The sequence below is a fragment of the Andrographis paniculata genome, unplaced genomic scaffold, assembly GCF_009805555.1.
Source record: "Andrographis paniculata isolate CXL003 unplaced genomic scaffold, ASM980555v1 Contig49END, whole genome shotgun sequence".
In the NCBI taxonomy this organism is placed as follows: domain Eukaryota; kingdom Viridiplantae; phylum Streptophyta; class Magnoliopsida; order Lamiales; family Acanthaceae; genus Andrographis; species Andrographis paniculata.
This window is the reverse complement of record NW_026137583.1, coordinates 680,898-688,123: the sequence shown is the minus strand read 5'-3', so window position 1 is coordinate 688,123 and position 7,226 is coordinate 680,898.

Genomic DNA, 7,226 nt, shown 5'->3' with positions numbered 1-7,226 from the left:
CAAAGCGAGATTGGACCACTTCAAAATTTGATTAAGTCTTCATTTCCCAGCGATCAAGTGATTCCATTACCAGCCAGTGATGACAGCACCGCTTGAGCTGCGTTGATGCCCTCCAGCCATCCAACTAGGAAGATCTGTGCCCTTACATTCTAAAGTAGGCAAAGCGACTACCCTGGGAGTTATGGTCGGTGCAACTACTTCAATAGATTAACAAACGTCAATAGCCTAACTATCCAGCGGTTTCAACTGCTGCTAAAATGCTCTACAACTGCTGATTCCATAGATCTATAAACATGGACATTCGATTTTTAAAATGCACATTGCATTAAAGTGTTAAATTCTTTTCAACAGATTTTGTGCTTTCCGAGAGTTCCAACTCTGTAAGGGAGTTCTCTAGATAGGAATGGCCAGAGGAGTTGAGATCATCTCCTTATCTGGCCGCTCACTTTAGAGATTTCTAGAATAGTTTAGTGCTTTGATTTACAACTTTGTTACTGTTTTGGTAATGTAGATCGTTACTATTTTCTAGTAATTAATGAAATATCATGATTTCTTCATAGTTACCTTCATTCCCCACTTCATCTTTGTGTTGAAATGATAAATTTAGAATTCTATTTCGCTGAGAAAGAATAGAGAAGAATCGATTGTTTAGAACCTAGATTCGCGTTGTATTCATTAACAGAATTTCGGCAGTTCAATATAGTTAAGTACGCGGGAGCCTTGTCGACTTGCTTAGCTGCCGTTCCGAATTCGATTCTGATTGAAGAAAGGTAAGAGAAGGGTAAAGCCACTAATGAGATAGAAGTTAGGATAATTAAAGGGGCATAGACGCTTTTCTATTAGGCCATAGGAATGTCTAGTGATAGTAGCATTTCTTGTTTATAATGTTCTGATTCTGGACGTCATTGAAGTCTTGTTGTAAATTCTTTAAGGTCAAGTATCAACGATTTTAGGTTTTTGTGTTAATCATTTTGCACAAGTATATTCATTTTTTCTGTCATTACGTGTTATAAATATATGTTTCGTTTACTCACTAGCATTGCTCGCTCACTACACCTATGAATTTTTAGCCATTAAGGAATGCACAGATCACACACAACATTATATGATCCCCCTCATCGCTCATTTCGTACCATATAGATATATCATGCTCACTTTTTATCAACTCGCTCCCGCTCACTACCGCTCTCGTTGTTCTACCACTTGCGTGCCATCCTCTCTACAGCTCTCACCAACCACTCATTTTAATCGCTTTATTTTAAATTCAGTCTTAGTTTAACTCTCCTCTCGCTCGCTCACAAGTGAACCAACCTTATTGCTTTTCCATTGCACTTAACTTGTATGAAATTTCTCATTTAATTTTTCGACTTAAAATCGCTGTTTTCGACCTAGAAACTCACTAGTAAAAAAAGTATAAATAATAATGATAAGGCGATTCAAGGTCTACAACTTCATTTTCATCATCTATATCTGAACATGCCCAATAATGCACACTTTACTCAAATACTTTATTAATAAATTCCCTACCTAAATAAAAATTTTCTCTTATCATAATTTTGCGTTGTTTCTGGGAATTTTAAACTTATGGAATAAAATCTTAAACTAATCGAGTTTTGCGTCATAATTTACTTTTAACTTCTGTTAATTATTAATTTTTGTCTATGTACTAACTTTTCTGTGATGTGGCAGTCTTTAATTCAGGGGTCCTACACATTTTCAGTGTGAAACTAGTCTCATTCCTTATTCTCGCACTCAAAGATGTCTGTTTAGAGAAGTTACCAGAGAACGGATAATGGCGAATCAAGGAAACACCGATGCCCCTATCACTGCCACTGGAACATCCAACAGTTTTGCCACATTTGTATCTTCATAGGAGGTGCCGCTCCAAGTCCCCACTGTACCCCAGCCAACTACTGTTCTCAATATCCTGACGTCTACTGAAGAGCAGATCGCTAGGACGCTGACTAACCTGCAACAAGGAATGGCTGGGATGCAGGCGCACCTCACTCATGTTGAGCAAGCACAGGCTGCTCAGGTTGCATTCATCACTGCCCAAGCGGACCAAGCTGCTCACGCCCTTGCGAACCCCGCTACCAACACTTCACCCCTACATACTGTTGAGCCTCAACAAAGGCAATTCCAATGATACCGGCCCGCTGATCGCCCAATTGTTGAAGTCCCTAATGGATAATACTTTCATTATCAGTTATGTACCCAGAGGCTCAGGCAATTACGAGGTGAAGCCAGCGTTAGTAGGGCTGGCCAACCATAGCAAGTTTTATGAGCTGCTCAATGAAAGGCCGTATGAGCATCTTCAGAACTTCAATAGGATCGCTGCCACCTCCAAATTGCATAGCATCACGGACGACGCTGCTAAGCTAATATCGTTTCCCTTATCTTTAGAAGGTGAAGCCAAGAAGTGGTTCGGCTCACTCTATCCAATTCTTGGATCATTTAAGGAAGCAGAGCAAGCCTTCATCGTCAAATACCATCATGTATTTAAAACCATCAGTCAGTGAAACAAGATACTAATTTTCAAAATGGCTGCTGATGAGACCTTGCCCAAAGCTTGAAGTCGCTACAAGCAACTACTCCGCAATTGCTCACACCATGAGATTTCTGATTTTCATGGAGCTCCAAATATTCTATTCAAGGATCACTCCTAAATTAAAGATGTCATTGGATGCGGCGGAGGGTAACTCGCTTTATGGGGCGATGTGCTTCTGAAACGAGGGCTCTGATAGAAAACAGGATGGCCAATCAGACAAGCTGGCCAGAGGCTAGCAGGTTGGAGCCATCAAGAGGTTTATACCAGGTTCCTATTAATGTTTCACACGACGCATTGATAGACAAACTTTATGTCCAGATCAAAGAGCTGACTAAGTCATGAAGCAGGATCTTTCTGGTAACAATAAAAATAAACAGGTAATTAACAAGGTCGTAACCACTGAGGAATGTGTCTTTGTCGACCAATCTAGCCCGCAAGTCGCTGAGAGGACCCAGCAGAGTTCTTCTATATGGCCAGCATTAATCAACCTCAATATCAGTAGTTCCAGAAGGGGAAACCCCAAACGCCATGTAGAATTGTAATTCAGCTTGCAGATAAATCAATAAGACTCCTAAAAGGGATTATTCATGATGTACTGGTGCAAGTAAATAGATTTATCTTCCTTGTAGATTTCATTATCATGGAAATGAGTGAAGACTACAAAATTCCAATTATTTTGGAAAGAACTTTCCTTGCCACTGCTCAAGCTAACATCAATGTCGCTTAAGGCGAAATTACATTGAGCATCGGTGGAGATAAAGTCACGTTTTCAATGAATAAAGCATTACGCCAAACTCAAGAAGAAAATTGTGATTTTATAGATGAATTAAATGAATTAACTTCTCTTGAGAACAATTTACCATAGAATTTCTCCGAGAAAATTCAGAAAAGAATTCTCTCAAATTGAAGCAGTTGGATGACTCAGATGAGCAGAACGTTAGTTCACATATTCCCACTGAGTCCATTGAACAAGCGAAGCGAGAGCCGGAGAGCAAATTCAAAGTTAGGGAGGAGTTGAAAAATCTGCCAGAGCATCTGAAGTATGTATTCCTTGGGCTGGAGGAGACTTGCCCGTTGATAATCTTCACCTCGCTTATGCCAAACGAACAGGTTCAACTCCTGTCCCTGCTCGAGAAGAGGAAGACGACATTTACATGAAAGATTTCTGATATCAAAGGAATTAGCCCAGTAGTGTGCATGCACCATATCAGGATGGATGCTGAAGCAAAACCATGCAGACAGCCTCAGCGACGCCTTAACGAAAATATGCAAGAAGTGGTGAAGAAAGAGGTAATTAAGCTTTTCGATGCAGGTACCATCTATCTAATAAGTGACAGCCAATGGGTCAGCCCAACCCAGGTGGTCCCCAAGAAATAAGGCTTCGTTGAACAAACGAGCGATGAGGGTAGGTCTTCATGACAAGGCCAGTCACTAGATGGAGTCTTTGTATCGACTATAGGAGGCTTAACGCGGCGACAAAAGAAGGACCATTTCCCGCTGCCATTCCTTGATCAATGCTTTGAGAAGCTTGCAGGTCACGAATACTACTGTTTCCTGGATGGCTACTCAGGCTATCATCATATTCCCATCAAGCTGGAGGACTGTGAGAAAACTACGTTCACCTGTCCATATAGTACTTCCGCGTATAGGATGATGTCTTTTGGGCTCTGCAACTCCCCTACCACCTTCCAAAGATGCATGTACCATATTTTTAGTGATCTTCTGGACTTCTGCATTGAAGTTATCATGGATGACTTTTCAATATATGGTAAGACCTTTTCTAGATGCTTAAGCAATTTGAATGAAGTACTACTCCACTGCATTGAGACTGATCTCGTGCTGAACTGGGAGAAGTGTCATTTAATGGTAAAATGAATGAATAGTTCTTGGCCATAAGATCTCACTCGCTCCCGGCATTGAGGTGGACAGATCTAAAGTTCGTGTAATTGGAAGGATGTCAGCGCCCTCGAATGAGAAATGAGTATGAAGTTTCCTAGGCCATCCTGGTTTCTACAGATGGTTCATAAAGAACTTCAGTGAAATCACTCAACCGCTCACCGTGCTCCTATGCAAGGATGCAAAATTTGAGTGGTCGAGCGAGTGTGAGAAGGCTTTCCAGATTCAGAAGGAAAAACTCACTACCGCTCCCATCATTTCGGCACTAGTATGGAGCTAGTCATTCGAGCTGATGACATATGTAAGCGACTATGCCATCGACGCTATACTGGGACAGAAAGTGGAGTCCAAGCTTAATGTTATTTATTATGCCAGTAGGACGTTGAACTCCATTCAAAGGAATTACACTACTATTGAAAATGAGCTGCTAGCCATTGTCTTCTCTTTCGAGAAGTTCAGACAATATCTGATCGGGAGCAAGACTATAGTTCACACCGACCATGAAAGGATAAAATTTCTGATGGAAAAGAAGAAGACTAAGGCCCGCTTGATCCGCTGGGTTCTTTTGCTCTAGGAATTCGACATAGAGATCGAGGATTGAAAAGGGAAAAAAAATTGTTGTTGATCATCTAAGAAGATTAAGACAACCGGAGGACATATCCCCAGGTATTAATGATTCTTTTCCTTACGAGAAATCGTTTCTTGTGCAGGGTAAGGAGCCATGGTTTGCAGACCTGGCTAATTTCTTGGCCACATGACAATTTCCCGCTCAACTATCCAAAGGGAAAAGAAACATCCTCTCAATTTGGAAAATGACTATTTTTTAGATGAATCTTTACTTGTTCAACATTGGCTTTGATGGGATTATCCACAACTGTGTAACAGAATCAGAAGTCCCCCTGATATTGGATAAGTGTCATGGGTCCCATGTAGGAGGACATTTTACTGGCCAACGCACAACAACCAAAGTCTTATAGTCTGGCTTCTATTGGCTAACCCTAAAAAATATGTTGATGTCCTTTCCAAAGCTTGCGACAAGTGCCAAAGATTAAGGTCTATCTCAAAGCGAGATGAGATTCCTCAGACTGGAATCTTATTTGTGGATATTTTTTATGTTTAGGAAGTATTTTATGGGACCGTTTATGAATTCGAATGGAAAGCTATATAACTTGGTGACAGTGGATTATGTGAGCAAGTGGGTTGAAGTGCAACCGCTCTCTACTATTGACTTTCGCTCAGTGATTCGCTTTCTAAAGTATACGATTTTTCCGAAATTTGGGGTTCCGAGGATGATCATTAGCGATGAAGGCACCCACCTTGTGAATAAGACACTGCAATCTTGCCTTTAATAGTATGGAGTTTTCCAGTATCTAACTACTCCCTATCACCCACAAGAAAGTGGTCAAGTGGATGTGTCAAACAAAGAAATTAAACATATTCTCCAGACCACAGTCAACAAGAGTCGCAGGAAATGGGCTTAGAAATTGGACAATGCATTGTGAGCTTACAAAACAACGTATAAGATGCCAATTGGGATGTCCTCGTACCGGTTAGTATATGGAAAATCTTGCCATCTTCCGTTGGAACTCGAACATCGTGGAACATTGTGTATACTGGGCAATCAAGTATCCGAATTTTGATCGATTGTCAGCCCAAGAAAAGCGTGTGGAGAGATTATTGGATTTAACCGAGTTCAAATATCTTGCATATGAAAGTACATAAATCTACAAGGAAATGATGAAGTTCTTTCATGACATGAAGTTGAAGAAGTAAGAGTTCGCTGAAGGATCCAAAGTTTTACTGTATGATTCTAGGCTTTACTTGTTCCCAGGAAAATTAAAGTTAAGGTGGACTGGACCGTATATAGTTAGACAAGTGCTGCCAAGTGGAGCCATAAGAATCAGTGATGTGGATAACCCAAGGGAAAACGATTTCTTTCTTATCAATTGAGCGAGACTAAAACCGTATTAGAAGGGCCTACAGTGCAACAAGCTGAAGAAGAAATCAATCTGATTGAAGTTCAGTAGCTCATTCCGTGATTATAAATTGACCTAAATCCAGAATTCCCTAATCTTATATCAGCCGAAAGTTTTACTCGCTTTCTTTAATGCTTTCTAGTTAGTATTTTAAAGATTTCCTATTATATCGCTTCCTTAGTTAGTACTCTATTATTTTCCTAGTTAGAATTTTATTGCTTTTGTAGGTTAGTAAATTCTTGCTTTCATAGTTAGTTTATCGCTTTCTTGTAGAAGTAGAATTATCGCTTTCCTAGGTAGTTTATCGTTTCCAGTAGAGTAAAAATTAATTGTTGTCTTATTGCTTTCGTAGAATAACTTAGGTAGAATTTTAAACTTCTAACCTAAGCCTGACCCAAGCTAACATTCATCCTACTTGTTTCACCATGATACATGCTGGAGGAGTGTTATCGCTCATTCAATACCGCTGCCCAAATCGCTTGTTTGTCACACTTAGGATAAAATTGAAGTATTAGTTTTAACCGCTCACCCGCCCAATAACCCACCTTTATGCCTTCATATTAATATAATAATCTGGACTGACATGAGAAGCTGAACCATCTGCCGCTTACGTCACCCACTAATAAGCGAAAAACTCTCCCCTATAAATACCCCCACCACTCAGTTGTTTTCACTTTTACCCAAAAGTAACTTTTTCAGTACGCTATTAAGAACCCGTCATTTCTCCGTGTTTTTGAATTTGAAAAAGTAAAGTCTTTCAACCGATTTTAATAAAATATGAGGTAAGATCTACATTCTCCATGGTC